The 18,218-nt window shown below is 36.3% G+C and overlaps 1 protein-coding gene across 2 annotated transcripts in view; it reads left to right on the forward strand.

Annotated features, from left to right (window-relative positions):
• Window positions 1–18,218, forward strand: part of LOC136028132 (dual specificity calcium/calmodulin-dependent 3',5'-cyclic nucleotide phosphodiesterase 1-like) — a 318,548-nt gene that overhangs the window by 36,045 nt on the left and 264,285 nt on the right. The window contains exon 2 of one of the 2 annotated variants that reach the window (XM_065705780.1): window positions 2,621–2,660. The exons of the other annotated variant lie outside the window; for it this stretch is intronic. The gene's annotated coding sequence lies outside the window, so the exon portion shown is untranslated. The remainder of the gene's footprint in view (window positions 1–2,620; window positions 2,661–18,218) is intronic. 2 annotated transcript variants of the gene reach the window in all.

An 18,218-nucleotide genomic window follows, 5' to 3' on the forward strand; every position in this document is an offset into this window, starting at 1 on the left:
TAAAACAAATAGTTAATTTTAATTGTGTTGATTATTTTGTCGCAACTAGTTTTTCTAAATTAGGAAAGTCCTAAGAATGGGACAAATACACAACAACCTATTTTAAGGAAGGAAGAGATACTTAAAACACGAAAAAAAGTGAGCTGTATGAAAATACAGGAAAGTCATTGGGGAAATGAACCTTTATTGATTTCATTTTTGGGGGGAGGGGGGAAGGAAAATTTTTTATACACCTGATCAGAAAGCTCGACTCGGGATAATTTGGGGGGTAAAATTATCCCGTTAAATTAAAGAACTTTGGGAATGTCAGGCGACAGTGTTAGGCGAGCACAAAAAGAAGAATTGATACTATAAAAAGAAGATGAATTTATGCTAGACAATTTCTCTGAGAAATAACTCACAGATAATTTTGGAGTAAAACTTGGTGGGGGGGGGAGAAACACGACTTTTTTTATTAACGAAGTACTTCAACTCCACTTAGTAACTGTATCGTAAAGAGAGATTTGGGTAGCCGGGCTTGTCCTCCGAACAAAAGCAAAGAACAAAAAAAAAAAAAAAAACTTCGAACCACTCATCTGAATAGCCCATAAGGTGAAAATTGAAAGAATTAATAGTCACGATTTGACTGGTATTATATTATACCTTGAATTTTGGGGATTCCCTGGAATGTGACCATAGCCAAAACAGAATATGGCAGAGGAAGAGATCTCGTCAGTGATTCAGCCTATGGTGGCTTAACACTGCCATCAGCTTATGCTAGTATTGAGAGTAAAGATACAGGCTAGAAACAACCACTTTATTCCTGGGGTTTCAATTATCGAAACAATATGAACAAATCAGTGGAAAAAAAAGTTACAGTCCTCAATCATGCCATGAGTCAACTGTTTGGCACAACTGATTTCACTAATGTATGGGTTATTTCCAAGCCAGATCAGTTGAATCCTATTTTAGATTTCTCAAGACTTTAAGTTGAAGAACTAAATTAATTTTTGACTTTGTAAGTTCACAATCAAATTCTATTATTCAAACCTCTATAATAATGAACTAATTCTGACCGCTGAATAATCTAATATTTTTAAAGTAACATCGAGCAGTTCAAACGTAGCAATCTCTAAAAAAAAAAAAAAACCCGAATTTTTTCAGTCATGGCTGGCATACAGTTTTTATATTTTTTAATATTTGTCTTGTAATTTTTTTTTTTTATTTACAGCACATGTTAAAGGCCAAAATTCCGGATCGATCACAAATAAAGTGCATTCCTAATAATTTATTGGTACAGCGCAGTGCGCACCATTTTGGTTATCAATTTCCTCCACTGTTCATTTTATAGAGTAAATAGATTTCTTGGAAGAGTATCGAATTAAATTTGGGAAAGTTTTACTTAATGGAACTCTAGAGATATCATTTAGTTTCTTGATTCCAAAGAAAAAAAAATAGAAAGCCGACAAAACGTTGAAAATTTCTAGCGGCAATAGACCATACAATTTGTGATATCAAAAAGTCTAAAAAACAGCGGCTCAAAACAACTTTAAGTGCAAAGAAACAGATAGAGAGCAATATAAAAAATTTAATCATCAGATTAAGTGGTCTGTCTCATGTCGCTTTATGAAAATGAAATCAAAACCACTTCATAGCTCCCAGGAGGTGTTTTAAATGTTTATTTCCGTCATACCAAATCCCTTCTGAAATGATACATTGGGACCACTTGGATGAAAGGCATAACAGATTAGCATTTAGGAATCCTTTGTAAGAAAAGAGTAGAAAATTTCTTGCTTGAACAACGATTTTAATGTTTTGTGGTGTGTGTTCACGCTGTGTGGCGTCTTCAAAAAGTAGCTATCGTTTAAATTTCACCGACTTTTAGCAGGATTGTAACATGCAAATTATCAATGTCAAAATGACACTTTTTGATTGTTGAATTTTTGCTTTGATGATAATTAGACTAGTATTAAAACTTTTCACATCCGTCTGGTTAAGTCAAGGTTGGATTCAATATTACATCCTATAATCAATATTCGACTGTATATAAGATGTGGTAATTTTTACCGTTGAAGGAGAGAATGGCGTGGTCTCAAGATGAAGCTTGGAATTGGAAAACAGTTGTACAAATGGAATACTTGTGAGCATGAAGGGTGAAAATTGATTATAAGATTTACCAAACTGTCGAGTAAAAACATTAAAAGTCACGATAAGCACTTTCATCTCCAAATCCACTAAAAATCAAAAAACAAAATCTTGCTACCCGTAAAAATTAAATTCTATCCTAATCTTCAGAGACATTCAAATTTTATAAAACTGTTAATTTCTGGTTTTTTTCGTAGACGAATTTTAGCTACAAAAATTAGATAAATAAGTACCTAGAAATTAAATCCAACTAATAAGACAACAAATGCTTTTTTCAATAGGACCTTCTGTATTTGTTTCAATTTGTGATCAGACAAGGAACATTTGAGAACAGGTCTAAGGTGATTAAACAACAGTTCCAAACGAAACACTTAGTAGTTGATTTTTTCTAAAGCTGGTGTTCAAGCATTGCTGAAGGCACAAATAACACATACAGGAACACATTTGTAGTATGGGCGTCGTAAAATAGAAAAAACATGTAGTCTTTTCTTTTTAGGACTGTTGCTAATATCCACTACCGTCTGTATCAAAACACGGTAAGTCCATTTTCCCAAATGGTGTTTAATGGCAAGTATGAGGCTACAATTGCAGTATAACACCATCCGAAAATCACACCATCGCATTCAGCGTATCAGAGAACCCTACAGAAAAAAATTCAAGGTCCAATCTACAAAAATGTGGAATTTCGTATTTTTTGCCAGGAGACAGATGATGGGTGCGTGTTTATTTGTTTGTTTGTTTGTTTTTTTCCCCAGGGGTCATCGTATCAACCAAGTGGTCCTAGAGTGTTGCAAAAAGGGCTCATTCTAACGGAAATGAAAAGTTCTAGTGCCCTTTTTAAGTAACTGAAAAATTGGAGGGCAGCTAGGCCTCCTTCCCCACCGCTTATTTCTCAAAATCGTCTGATCAAAACTAAGAGAAAACCATTTAGCCAAAAAAGAATTAATATGCAAATTTAATTTTAATAATTTATGTACGGAGAGCCAAAATCAAACATACATTAATTCAAAAACGTTCAGAAATTAGATAAAAAAAAAACTAGTTTTTTAACTGAAAGTAAGGAGTGGCATTAAAAGTTAAAACGAACAGAAATTACTCCGTATATGAAATGGGTTGTCCCCTCGGCAATCCCTCGTTCTTTACGCTAAATTTTGACTATTTGCCACAATTTTACTCTTTAAAACAATTAAAAACTTTAGCGTAAAGACCGAGGGATTGCGGAGGGGACAACCCATTTCATGTACGGAGTAATTTCTGTTCGTTTTAAGTTTTAATGTCGCTCCTTACTTTCAGTTAAAAAAAACTAGTTTTTTTTTTTAATAACGAGCAAGAATGACATGACAAACTACTGAAAGATTGCTTTGGAGAAATGAGTACTGATAATGTATTTCATGATAATCAGCTTATTGACTTGTGCTCGTATAAAAATTTAATGTTTTGCTCCAAAGAATGCTTTGGAGAGGTGAACGTATTTCATCCCAGTATTTCAATGGACATTACCCCACCTCAGCCAAATCCATTTGAGCAGCGAAATGTACCAGGGATGATTTTGCTTGGCTTGACCAGCTCAGTCCAAATACTCATAAACGACTGGAAGATGTATATGGAGAGGCGAAGGTAACTCCCCTGATATTTCATTGGAGGGTTCGGATGTTGGTTCTACTCATCAAACTGCTTTTGAAGAGCAGGGTGTATCAGATAATGATTTTGGTTGGATTGACAGCCCTAATTCAAAAACATATAAACTTTTGGAGGATTGCTCCGGAAAGGTTATCGTAACTTCCCTAATATTTCGATGAAGGATTTGAATGTTAGTTCAGTTCAGGCAAGTACCTTTGAAAAGTAAGGTGTATCTGCCGGTACAGCCCCAAGCTGGAGCCGGTGGCTGCTTCACTATCCAAGCTCGCCGTCTACAGTTGGCTGGTGGAGGTTACTGGAACTCTCCAACGGCAGTTGATGTGGGCGTTATTGGTGAACTCTCTCAGCTCACCACAAATGATAGAAAATTGGAGGTTACTTGAACTCTCCAACGGCGTTCCTCTAACCACTGTAGTCATAGTCGGTTCCAAAGCTGAACTGCCCACGACATGTGTCTTTTTCTCCTCGTCCCTTCCAGGTCCTAAGTATAAGCATTCCGGCAGTAGGACCCCCAAGTAGCCCATCATTGGCTGGCAGGTTTTAATCACGGTCAACTTTTGCATGGAATGCAGAAACAGACCCCTCGTCTATTTTCCCCAGATACATCCGAATAAAATCTTGAAATGGCCATTTCGTTCAAAATAGTCTAAAGTTCAAATAAGTATAACTTAGGAATTGCAAAACTCCCCATAGCCAGCAGGGCAAGGATAATAACCTATGCAAGTTGTCCATGGTTAGTATATATGGTTTTTGTGGAAGGTGTGGTCGAATTAACTTCGGAGATGGGTCAATCGGCTGGAAATTAAAACTTCTTGCTTTTTTTAAGAGTCAAAATTGATTAAAGGTTTTGATTTTCATATTCAATTTAAGATTTACTTGTTTTAAGATTTATTTATTCATTTATAGTAGTACCTGTTGTATGTTTATTTGCGGTGATAGTTTATTTAATTTCTGTTCGTTTTGGGTTTTATTTATTCTTCAATAGTGATTTATGGTTGTGAGTTAGAATTATAGTAAATTTTTATTTCTGCTGATCCTAAGTTTAGTGTGGCCTTTACTTTTCCTTGAAAACCTTCTTTTTTGGAAATTTATTTAATTAATTTATTAAAAAACAAGTTTTTTGAACTGAAAGTGAGGATCAACATTAAAACTTAAAACGAAGAGAAACTATTCCGTATATGAGGGGGGTTGTCCTCTTTTCAATGCCTCTCGCTTTACGCTAAAGTTTGACTTTTTGTCCTAATTTCTTAAGGACAACTTTTGAAACACAAGGCCCGTTTAGTTAGAACAAAAAGTATTTTTAAAAGTTCAAGATACTTTAGCGTGGAGAGCGAACTATTTAGGTGGGAGCAATCCCACTGATATTTGGAATAATTTCTCTTCGTTTTAAGCTTTAACGTTGCTGCTTACTTCTAGCTGAAAATTTGTTTTTATGTAACTCAAAGAGAAAATCAGTTACGACAAAATAGAACATGAAAAGATCCTTCTAAAACAATAGTGGATTAAGATACAACTGCATCTAAGCAAAGTGGAAATTCGTTGGAAGGGGTAACCACTCAATAAATTGAGGCAAGGGAAGAGCATGCGTGGCTGGTGCTGCAGCAAATTATTAGTGGTACCAGTAGTAGTAATTCAAAACATTGCGTCAGTAAACTAAACAAATAATTTTTACAAAATACCAACGTTAATTCTAAACAATTCATACAGGCATCGATTTTTTAAAATGATTTTGTAAAATAGAACCAGAACAAAAAGTTTTGATAGAAAAAAGTATCTTTATAAAATAGTAAAATTAAACTAAAGTCAAAAATGTTAAGATTCCAAGAGCTTTTTTCTTGTATTGAGTTGTATCAGATTAACGACGCTTCTTGACTACTAAGGTCCCTGCGTCGGCCCTGCAGTGCATTGCTGCTGTATAATTCGATCTCTGGATACCGTATTACCAAGCTAAGGTCAAACCCACTGCGCCACCACAGGATCCAAGGTACTTTTTTCTTGTAATCTTGGTCATTATCATGATCTTATTTTGTTGTCGTTGATTTTTGGTAAAAATAAATATAACTGTTCATAACAAATATAATTAGCACCAAAGAGTGATTGACAATCAAGCCTTTTAGTGTGTTTGATGAACAGGTATGGGTGACCTTATTTCTGAATTGCACAAGCTCTTATTTCAACAGCTTGATTAGTCCTGAAATGGTATTTTTTTGCTTTGCTGTTGTTAATATTATGAGAAATAAAACCCAACCCATCGAAACATAAAATGTTTTCAGTAGAGCGAAAATCACGCTCTGTTGTTTGGTGGGTTTAGAGAGCACTAGTTCTGCTCTTATTTGTGGTAATCGCTACTATTTAAAGTTTTAGTAGGTTATTCATCTTAATTCTCTTCGCTTTAGGATTTATGTGTTCACCCATAGCAGTATCTGTCTTTACATTTGATGTGATTATTCATTTGAATTTCTATTCGTTTTCAGTACTTTGGGCTAGAGTTCGTTTTTTACTAGATTCCAGCCCGCTGCAGCTATGATTAATAATAATAATAAAAAAAAAATTCTTGGAAAAGCTTCCAAGAAAAGCTAAGAACCATATTGAAACCAAAAATGAGGTGACATGCAGCCAAATAAATAAAAAATGAACAGAAACTACAATGAATAAATAAAGGAAACAGAAAACAAATAGACTATTCATCTTAATTCTCTTCGCTTTAGGATATATGTATTCACCCATTGCAGTATCTGTCTTTACATTTGATGTGATTATCCATTTGAATTTCTATTTGTTCTCGGTACTTTGGGCTAGAGTTCGTTTTTTACTAGATTCCAGCCCGCTGCAGCTATGATTAATAATAATAAAAGAAAAAATTCTTGGAAAAGCTTCCAAGAAAAGCTAAGAACCATATTAAAACCAAAAATGAGTTGAAATGCAGCCAAATAAGTTAAAAATGAACAGAAACTACTACGAATAAATAAAGGAAACAGAAAACAAATAGACTATTCATCTTAATTCTCTTCGCTATAGGATTTATGCATTCATCCATAGTATCCACAGTATCTGTCTTTACATTTGATGTGATTATCCATTTGAATTCCTATTTGTTCTCGGTACTTTGGGCTAGAGTTTGTTTTTTACTAGATTCCAGCCCGCTGCAGCTATGATTAATAATAATAAAAAAAAAAAAAAAAATCCTTGGAAACGCTTCCAAGAAAAGCTAAGAACCATATTAAAACCAAAAATGAGTTGAAATGCAGCCAAATAAGTTAAAAATGAACTGAAACTACTATGAATAAATAAACGAAACAGAAAAAAAAATTAGACTATTCATCTTAATTCTCTTCGCTTTAAGATTTATGTATTCATCCATAGTATCCACAGTATCTGTCTTTACATTTGATGTGATTATCCATTTGAATTTCTATTTGTTTTCTGTTCCTTTATTTATTCATAGTATTTTCTGTTCATTTTTAACTTATTTGGCTGCATTTAAACTAGTCCGGGAAAGGTTGTTTTTTTTCTTATTAATACAGCTGCAGCAGACTGCAATCTACTAAAAAACGAACTCTAGCCCAAAGTACCAAAAATTTAACAGCGCATTTTCAACTTTGAACTGACATATTATGAAGAATAGCTACTTGATGCTGATTCAGAGATGGTAATTATTCCAATTAATATTATTGGTAAAAGTTTATTCTATAAGCAAATGCATTCAGTTTATTATTTAAAATTGACATTAATGTTGAATGTTTATTGCAGAAGCAAATGTATGGAAATTTCAAATGATAGCCGCTCTTTTACGCTAAAGTTTAACTCTCTCCCCCAATTCTACTTTATTAAACAGTAAAAAACTTTAATGTAAAGAGCGGAGCGTTTAGAAGGGAACAGCCCCTTTCATGAACAGAGTAATTTCTGTTCGTTTTAAGTTTTAATGTCGCTCCTTACTTTCAGTTAAAAAAAAAGTTTTTTTTTATTTAATTCCTGATCGTTTTTGAATTAATGCATTTTTGATTTTGGCTCTCCGTACATAAATTATTAAAATGAAATTTGCATATTAATTCTTTTTTTGGCTAAATGGCTTTCTCTTAGTTTTGATCAGACGATTTTGAGAAATAAGGGGTGGGGAAGGAGGCCTAGTAGCCCTCCAATTTTTCGGTTACTTAAAAAGGCAACTAGAACTTTTAATTTTTAACGAGCATTTTTATTAGTAAAAAATATACGTAACTTAAGAATTAACTTGCGTAACAAACTTTTATATTCTTATATTTTTATTATGTATATGAGGGGGTTTGTCCCTTCGTTAATACCTCGCTCTTTACACTAAATATTAAGTTTTGTCCCAATTCTTTAGGAATGACCCCTGAATCAGAAGGGCCGTAGAATAAATAGTTAAAATTACTAAAAATACTTTAGCATAAAGAGTGAGGTATTTAGGAGGAGAAGAACCCCGCACATGCGTAATAATCTCTGTTCGTTTCAAGTTTTAATGCTACTCCTTACTTTCAATTAAAAAAACGTTTTCATGCTTATTTTTTCATTGTGTTTTTTTATAGTAATGCTAGAAAATCCTGCTGCCCTTTTCATTGAATTTCTCTTCCCCCATGACAAATTCCTCCAAAGAAAGTCCTCTCAAAAAGCCCCCTCCCCTCAACTCGGCCCCCAAAACCAAAATATCCCCCTGAAAATCGTCTGTACACTTTCCAATAACCATTACTATATGTAAATACTGGTCAAAGTTTGTAACTTGCAGCCCCTCCCCCAGGGACTGTGGGGGAGTATGTCATCCCCAAAGACAGTTGTTGACTATGCAGAACAAAATGGATATCTCAAAATTTTGATCCGTTGAATTTTGGGAATAAATGAGCGTGGGAGGGGGCCTAGATGCCCTCCAATTTTTTTGTTACTTAAAAAGGGCACTAGAACTTTTCATTTCCGTTAGATGAGTCCTCTGGCGACATTCTAGGACCACTTGGTCGATACGATGACCCCTGGGGAAAAGAAAAAAAAAAAACAAAAAACAAATAAACACGCACCCGTGATCTGTCTTCTGGCAAAAATTACGAAATTCCACATTTTTGTAGATAGGAGCTTGAAATTTCTGCTATAGGGTTTTTCCATACGCTAAATGCGATGGTGTGATTTTCGTTAAGATTCTATGACTTTTAGGGGTGTTTCCCCCTATTTCCCAAAATAAGGCAAATTTTCTCAGGCTCGTAACTTTTGATGACAAAGACTAAATTTGATGAAACACATATATCTAAAGTCAGCATAAAAATCCGATTCTTTTGATGTATCTATTAGCATCAAAGTTCCGTTTTTATGGCACTTGGTATTAACCAAGTGACATATAGCAATCGCAAATTCTGTGGATCTGTCTGTCGGTCCTGCTTTTGCTACTGTAGGCACTTCCAGGTAAGCTAGGACGATGAAATTTGGCAGGCGTATCAGGGACCGGACCAAATTAAATTAGAAACAGTCGTTTTCCCGATTTGACCATCTGGGGGGAGGAGTGGGGGCCCGTTAATTCGGAAAAAATATAAAAATTGAAGTATTTTTAACTTACGAACGGTTGATCGGATCTTAATGAAATTTGATTCTTGGAAGGATATCGTGTCTCAGAGCTGTTATTTTAAATCCCGACCGGATCTGGAGACGTTGGGGGGGGAGGGGGAAACCTAAAATCTTGGAAAACACTTAGAGTGGAGGGATCGGGATGAAACTTGGTGGGAAAAATAAGCACACGTCCTAGATACATGATTGAAATAACCAGAACGGATCCACTCTCTTTGGGGTAGTTGGGAGGGGGGAGGGGTTAATTCTGAAAAATTAGAAAAAATGATGTATTTTTAACTTACAAACGGATGATCGAATCTCAATGAAATTTGATATATAGAAGGATATCGTGTCTAAGAGCTCTCATTTTAAATCCCGACCAGATCTGGTGACATTGAGGGGGAGTTGGGAGGGGAAACCTAAAATCTTGGAAAACACTTAGAGTGGAGGGATCGGGATGAAACTTGGTGGGGAAAATAGCACAAGTCCTAGATACATGCTTGACATAACCAGAACGGATCTGCTCTCTTTGGGGTAGTTGGGGGGGGGAGTTAATTCTGAAAAATTAGAAAAAATGAGGTATTTTTAACTTACGAACGGGTGATCGGATCTCAATGATATTTCATATTTAGAAGGATATCGTGTCTCAAAGCTCTTATTTTAAATCCCGACCGGATCTGGTGACATTGGGGGGATTTCGGGATGGGGAACCTAAAATCATGGAAAGCGCTTAGATTGGAGGGATCGGGATGAAATTCGGTGGAAAAAAGCAGAAGTCTTTGATACGTGGTTCATATAATTGGAACGGATCAACTCTATTGGGGGGGGGGCGTTAATTCTGTAAAATTAGAAAAAGATGACGTATTTTTAACTTATGAAGGAGTGATCGGATCTTCATGAAATTTCATATTTAGAAGGACCTCGTAATTCAGATATCTTATTTTGAATCTCAACCGGATCCAGCGTCGTTGGGGGGCAGTTGGGGGGGCCGGAAATCTTACAAAATAGTTAAAGCGGAGAGATCAGGATGAAACTGGATGGGAAGATTAAAAACCTGTCTAAGATACGTGACTGACATAACTCTTTGGTGGAGTTGGGGGGGGGGAGTAATTTTGAAAATTGAGGTACTTGTAACTTACAAAAGGGTGACCAGATCTTAATGAAATTTGATGTTTAGAAGGATCTTGTGCTTTAAAGCTCTAATTTTAAATTCCTACCAGATCCTGTGACATTGGGGGGAGTAGGAGGGGGAAACCGGAATTATTGGAAAACGTGAAAATTGGGGTATTCTTATCTTACGAATAGGTGGTCGGATCTTAATAAAATTTGTTATTTAGAAGGAATTCATGTCTCAGAGCTCTTATTTCAAATCCCGACTAGATCTTTTGACATTGGGGGGAGTTGGAGGGGGATATCTTGGAAAACACTTGGAGTGGAGGAATCGGGATGAAGCTTGGTGGATAAAATAAGCAAATGTCCTTGACGTGTGATTGATGTAATCGTACTGGATTCGCTCTCTTTGGGGGAGTCGGGGGGAGGGATTCAGTGATTTGGCGAGTTTGGTGCTTCTGGACGTGCTAGGACGATGAAAATTGCTAGGCGTGTCAGGGAGCTGCACAAATTGACTTGATAAAGTCGTTTTCCCAGATTCGACCATCAGGGGAGTAAAGGGAGAGGAAAAATTAGAAAAATGAGGTATTTATAACTTACGAGTGGGTGATCGGATGTTAATGAATTTTGATATTTAGAAGGACATCGGGAATCAGAGCTCTTATTTTAAATCCTGACCGGCATTAAGCCTCTGATTTTCCTTTTAAGTCGATCTATTGATTTTTAGAATTTTGTTAGAGCTACTTGGGAGAATCTTTCCATGGAGGAATTTGTCATGGGGCTAGAGAATTTCAATGAAGGGGGCGCAGGATTGTCTAGCATTATCGAAAAAAAATGTGAAAAGTTTTTTCAACTGAAAGTAAGGAGCAGCATTAAAAGTTAAAACAAACAGAAATTATTGCGCATATGAGGAGTTTACCTCCTCGTAATACCGGCCTTTGTGATTCAGGGGTCATTCTTAAGGAATTGGGATAAATTTTAAGCTTTAATGTAAAGAACGAGGTATTGACGAGGGGGTGAACCCCCTCATATAAGCAATAAAAACATACGAATATAGAAGTTCGTTAAGTAAGTTAATTCGTCAGCTGCGTATATTTTTTACTAATGAAAACGTTCGTAAAAAATTGAAAGTTCTAGTTGCCTTTTTAAGTAATTAAAAAATTGGAGGGCAACTAGGCCTCCTCCCTCTCTCTTTTTTCTCAAAATCTTCTGATTAAAACTATGAGAAAGGCATTTAGCCCAAAAAAATTAATATGCAAATTTCGTTTTAATTACTTATGTACGGAGAGCCAAGATCAAAACATGCATTAATGCAAAAACGTCCAGAAATTAAATAAAAAAAAGTTTTTTTTTAAGTGAAAGTAAGGAGCGACATTAAAACTTAAAACGAACAGAAATTACTTCGTATATGAAAGGGGCTTTTCCTCCTCAACGCCCCGCTTTTTACGCTTAAGTTTTTTACTGTCTTAAAAAGTAGAGTTAAGAGAAAGAGTCGAACTTTAGTGTAAAGAGCGGGGCGTTGAGGAGGAAAAGCCTCTTTCATATACGAAGTAATTTCTGTTTGTTTTAGGTTTTAATGTCGCTCCTTACTTTCAGTTAAAAAAACTTGTTTTTTTGTATTTTATCTTAGTTAAGGCCAATCAAATCAGAATTTTTCAAAGAATATTCTGATTGGCTAATAATCGAACCCTATTCACATAGAGAAAAAAACTGCAAACTCCAAACCTGCTTGAAATTTAATTCCGGTGATTAGATTATGCAAAAGCGTCTCCATACTAATCCAGTCAAGGAGAAGAAAAAGAACCCTATACAATCTTCATTAAACTTTTAAGCAATCAAAAAAAGAAAAAGAAGTACGGAAGAAAGAAAATCGTCCGGTAGTGGTGGATGGGCAAAACGGAACTGATTTCAGTTTCTGCTCATTGCAAATGGTAAAATCCAGCGGAGTAATTTCGTTAAAATCCTGATGGGGGTGGCAAAGTTTGACCCGGTTTTCCAAGTCAAGTGAAAAATGTATGACAGTGAAACGAGTATGAAAAATGGTACTATATGGGCCATATAGTACCATAAAGGTAAAGCTATACTAAAGAAAACTAATTTGTTTCTGTGGATACTTTAATTATGTAGACCTATCTTAATTTTGACAAGATTTTTTAAATTGCTAAATTTCAGCTTGGGGGGAGGGGGCAAATTGGGGTGGTTGCTCCCCCCGGGCCATAACAAATTTGATCTCAATGTTCAGCTTAGATACCAATATTGCACAGCTATTGGTATCTAAGCTGTGGTTTAATTAGATAAGGGTTCTCTCTTTTTGGTGCAAGTCAGTTTGGTACAGGTTTTAGACTCATGATAAAACTGCTAGTTTCACAGGGAGACTAAACCTTAAGATTGGGCTATGATAGGGTAGGGAGACATTCCTTTAATCTGGTATTGTTTTGAGATTTTTCTATACCAACAATTACACCAGCGTACAAAACACGCTCTGATGCAAGTAGATTATGCCCTGTCGAACCAGTTGCATATCAAAACGTTGATTCATATTGAAGAAGAGTCGAAAAAATTCGAAAAGTTTTGATTGTGTTATCTGATCGATGCTTGGGACAAACTACATTGTAAGAAATGCATGCCCAAATTGTGGGGCTGCACGAGAATCCACCTTCGAAAGACCTAACTTTTGTTAACACCGCAAACTATTGATTATTCAAAAAATATGAAACTTTTTCAAACAGTTTGTGGTAACGAACTGTTTGAAAGGAGCAACCCGGCTCAATAGTAACCGAAACTCTAAAAAAAACGGGATTTTGATATCAATAGTTTTTTATTGTTGCAAGAAGTAGACTGCTACAAAGAGTCAAACTTTAGCGTAAAGAGCGGGACGTTGAGAAAGGGACAGCTTCTTTCATATACGGAATAATTTCTGTTCGTTTTAAGTTTGAATGTCGCTCCTTACTTTCAGTTGAAAAAAAATTTTATAAAAAAAACGCCATTGTTTCCTTACAGTAAAAGCTTTTGCTTGTCTTCTCCCTGTAAAATTTATGCAAGTTCCCCGTGCTGTAGGTAATCGAATTAGAAGGCTACTGTATTTCAGTTCTTACAATTTTGTTCTGTAAATTTTCCGTTTTGCTCTAACCGACATATGAGCAACAAGTCTCATGTATTTTTTTTTTATAAACGCTACAGGTAATGTGATCCCTGCCCGACCCAAAGTTCAGACGAGACTAATTATTCATAAATTTAAAATTCGGAATAAATTAGGGGGCTGAATGTAGAATGTCACAAGAAACAAAAATATGTATGCTTGCGGGACTGTATCCAGAATTTTTGTTCGAGGGGAGAGAGGTGGGTGGGAGAGTATGTCAAAAGAACTTTTGGGGGATGGGGTAATGTTTTACCCCTATTTAAGTCCAATTTACAAGTTATAGAAGTATTTTTTAGTTGTTTAGGAGAAACAGCTTTTCCCCTGTATTTTACGACCAATTTAAGAGTCTAAGAAATGATTTAGGGGGGGGGGAATAGGTTCAAAATCGGTAACACCCGCCCCTGGATGTGTCCCTGTTCGATTGGCTACATATTTCTACGCTTTAATTATGGGCATGTTCAATCTTGACGTATGACAATTCTTTTTGATTTTATGGGGGTCAGCAATCACAAAACAAAGAAAGAAAAAGAATGAGCATCTTAGAACTAGATAACCGTTTCTGGCTGAGCATTCTATTTTATTTGCTCAGTTATAAATCATAAAAGTAATATAACTTGAAAGCAAGAAGAAAAACGAAGCAACATTTTAAAAGAAATTACTGTCAGTAACAACATTTAGCTGCACACCTACAAAAGAGAGACACCCCTCCTCCTTTCTCTTATATATCAGTTATAAAGCATAAAAGTAATGTAACTTAAAAGAAAGAAGAAAAACGAAGCATAAATTTAAAAGAAATTACCTTAACGTGCAGCAACGTGCCTGCAATATTAGGAACCCCCTCCCTTCTCCGAGGTTAGCCATCCGCATCCTGTCCAACGGTTTGGATGGCCAGTAGTTAAAGTGGGGAAAAAAATGGTCAAGTTCCCTTTGGATCTCGCGACCTTTCGGAACAATAACAAATATATACACGCTTTTCCTGTCAGATCATCTCAACCATGGAGCTATAGGCTACTGTTGCTTGGCCTACTTAATCACGCTCCCGTTGTCAATACAACTTCCTTTGATGGCAATTATCTATTTTTCCGAAGTAATACTAAAATTGAACTCGTGGTATTTTAACATATGTGAACATCTTATAACGAATCAAACAATTCGTGGTAACGAACTGTAGTAGCCTAAGGAGCGACCCGGCTCAATAGTAACCAAAACTTTAAAAAATGGAATTTTGATACCAATAATTACATCAAAAGAATCGCATTTTAATTCTGATTTTAAATATATAAGTTTCATCAAGATCAGTTATACCTATCAAAAGTTATGAGCCTGAGAATATTTGCCTCATTTTAGAAAATAGGGGGAAACACCCCCTAAAAGTCATACAACCTTAACGAAAATCACACCATCAGATTCAGCGTATCAGAGAACCTATGTGTAAAAGTTTCAAGTTTCTATCTACAAATATGTGGAATTTCGCATTTTTTTTTTGCCAGAAGACAGATCACGGATGCGTGTTTATTTGTTTTTATGGCACTTGGTATTAACCAAGTGACATAAAGCAATCGCCAATTCTGTCGGTCTGTCTGTCTGTCGGTCTGTCTGTCGGTCCCGGTTTTGCTACTTTAGGCACTTCCAGGTAAGCTAGGACGATGAAATTTGGCAAGCTTATCAGGGACCGGACCAGATTAAATTAGAAATAGTCGTTTTTCCGATTGGACCATCTGGGGGGGGGAGTGGAGGCCGGTTAAGTCGCAAAAAAAAGAAAAAATGAAGTATTTTTAACTTATGAGCGGGTGATTGGATCTTAATCAAATTTGATGTTTGGAATGATATTGTGTCTCAGAGCTCTTATTTTAAATTCCGACCGGATCTGATGACATTGGGGGGAGTTGGAGGGAGGGGGAAAACCTAAAATCTTGGAAAACACTTAGAGTGGAGGGATCGGGATGAAACTTGATGGGAAAAATAAGCGCAAGTCCAAGATACATGATTGACATAATCAAAACTGATTTGCTCTCTTTGGGGTAGTTGGGGGGGAGTAATTCTTAAAAATAAGAAAAAAATGAGGTATTTTCAACTTACGAACGCCGTGATCGGATCTCAATGAAATTTGATGTTTAGAAGGATATCGTGTCCTTCTAAACATCAATTTAAAACATCTCTTATTTTAAATCCCGACCGGATCTGGTGATGGGGGCGGGGAGTTGGGAGGGGGAAACCTAAAACTTGGAAAACACTTAGAGTGGAGGGATCGGGATGAAACATGGTGGGAAAATAAACACGAGGATACATGATTGAAATAACCAGAACGGATCCGCTCTCTTTGGGGTAGTTGGGAGGGGGTTAATTCCGAAAATTAGAAAAAATGAGGTATTTTTAACTTACGAACGGGCGATTGGATCTCAATGATATTTCATATTTAGAAGGATATCGTGTCTCAAAGCTCTTATTTTAAATCCTGACCGGATCTGGTGACAATGGGGGAAGTTTGGGGTGGGGAAACCTAAAATGATGGAAAACGCTTAGATTGGAGGGATTGGGATGAAACTTGGTTGGAAAAATAAGCAGAAGTCTTGCATACGTGATTTATATAATTGGAACAGATCCACTCAATTGGGGAGGGGGGGGGGTAATTCTGAAAAATAAGAAAAAATTACGTATTTTTAAATTACGAAGGAGTGATCGGATCTTTATGAAACTTCATACTTAGAAGGACCTCGTAACTCAGATATCTTATTCTAAATCTCAACCGGATCAAGCGTAATTTGGGGGGGCAGTTGGGGGGACCGGAAATCTTAGAAAATACTTAAAGCAGTGAGATCAGGATGAAACTGGATGAGAAGAATAGAAACCTGTCTGAGATACGTGACTGACATAACCGGACCGGATCTGCTCTCTTTGGTGGAATGGGGGGGGGAGGTAATTTTGAAAATTGAGGTATTTGTAACTTACGAAAGGGTGACCAGATCTTAATGAAATTTGATATTTAGAAGCATCTTGTGCTTTAAAGTCGTAATTTCAAGTTCCGACTAGATCCTGTGACATTCGGGGGAGTTGGAGGGGGAAATCTGAATTCTTAGAAAACATGAAAATTGGGGTATTTTTATCTTACAAATAGATGATCGGATCGTAATGGAATTTGATTTTTAGGAGCTATCCATGTCTCAGAGCTCTTATTTCAAATCCCGACCAGATCTTTTGACATTGGGGGGAGTTGGAGGGGGAAATCTTGGAAAAACACTTGGAGTGGAGGAATCAGGATGAAGCTTGGTGGATAGAATAAACAAATGTCCTTGATACGTGATTGACAGAATCGTACTGAATTCAATCTCTTTGGGGGAGTTGGGGGGAGGGGCTCAGTTGGCGAGTTCGGTGCTTCTGGACGTGCTAGGGCGATGAAAACTGGTAGGCGTGTCAGGGAGCTGCACAATTTGACGTGATAAAGTCGTTTTCCCAGATTCAACCATCTGGGGGGCAAAAGATAGAGGAAAAATTTGAAAAAATTAGGGATTTATAACTTACGAGTGGGTGATCAGATCTTAATGAATTTTGATATTTAGAAGGACTTTGTGACTCAGAGCTCTTATTTTAAATCTTGACCGGCATTAAGCCTCTTATTTTCCTTTTTAAATCAATCTATTGATTCATAGAATGGTCCTAGAAGTGGTCCTAGAATGTCGCTAAAGGGCTCAGAATGTCGCTAACGGAAATTAAAAGTTCTAGTACCCTTTTTGAGTGACCAAAAAAATTGGAGGGCATCTAGGCCCCCTCCCACGCTCATTTTTTCCCAAAAGTCACCGGATCAAAATTCTGAGATAGCCATTCTATTAACCATAGTCGAAAAACCTAATCACTATGTCTTTAGGGACGACTTACTCCCCTGCAGTCCCCGTGGGAGAGGCTGCAAGTTGCAAACTTTGACCTGTGTTTATATATAGTAATGATTACTGGGAAGTGAACAGACGTTTTCAGGGGGATTTTTTTGGTTTAGGGGGAGAGTTGTGGGGGGGAGGGGTTAATTGGGAGGATATTTCCATGGAGAAATTTCTCATGGAGGAAGAGAATTTCCCCCCATGGCGCATGATTTTCTAGCATTATTTGAAAAAACAAGGAAAAAAATATGAAAAGTTTTTTCTACTGAAAGTAAGGAGCAGCATTAAAACTTAAAACGAACAAAAATTATTACGCATATGAGGGGGTTACCTCCTCGTTATACCTCACTCTTTATGCTAAAGTATTTTTAGTAATTTTAACTATTTATTCTACGGCCTTTATGATTCAGAGGTCATTCTTAAGGAATTGGGATAAAATTTCAGCTTTAGTGTAAAGAGCGAGGTATCGACGACGGTTGAACCCCCTCATAAACGCAATGAAAACATACGAATATAGAAGTTCGTTACGTAGGTTAATTCGTAAGTTACGTATATTTTTTACCAATGAAAACGTTCGTAAAAAATTAAAAGTTATTGTTGCTTTTTTAAGTAATCCAAAAATTGGAGGGCAACTAGGCCTCCTCCCTCGCTCATTTTTCTCAAAATCTTCCGATTAATTGCAATTAATTAATATGAAAATTTCGTTTTAATTATTTATGTGCAGAGAGTCAAGATCAAAACGTGCATCAATTCAAAAACGTCCAGAAATTAAATAAAAAAACAAGTTTTTTTAA

The sequence above is a fragment of the Artemia franciscana genome, chromosome 6 (genome assembly GCF_032884065.1).
Source record: "Artemia franciscana chromosome 6, ASM3288406v1, whole genome shotgun sequence".
In the NCBI taxonomy this organism is placed as follows: domain Eukaryota; kingdom Metazoa; phylum Arthropoda; class Branchiopoda; order Anostraca; family Artemiidae; genus Artemia; species Artemia franciscana.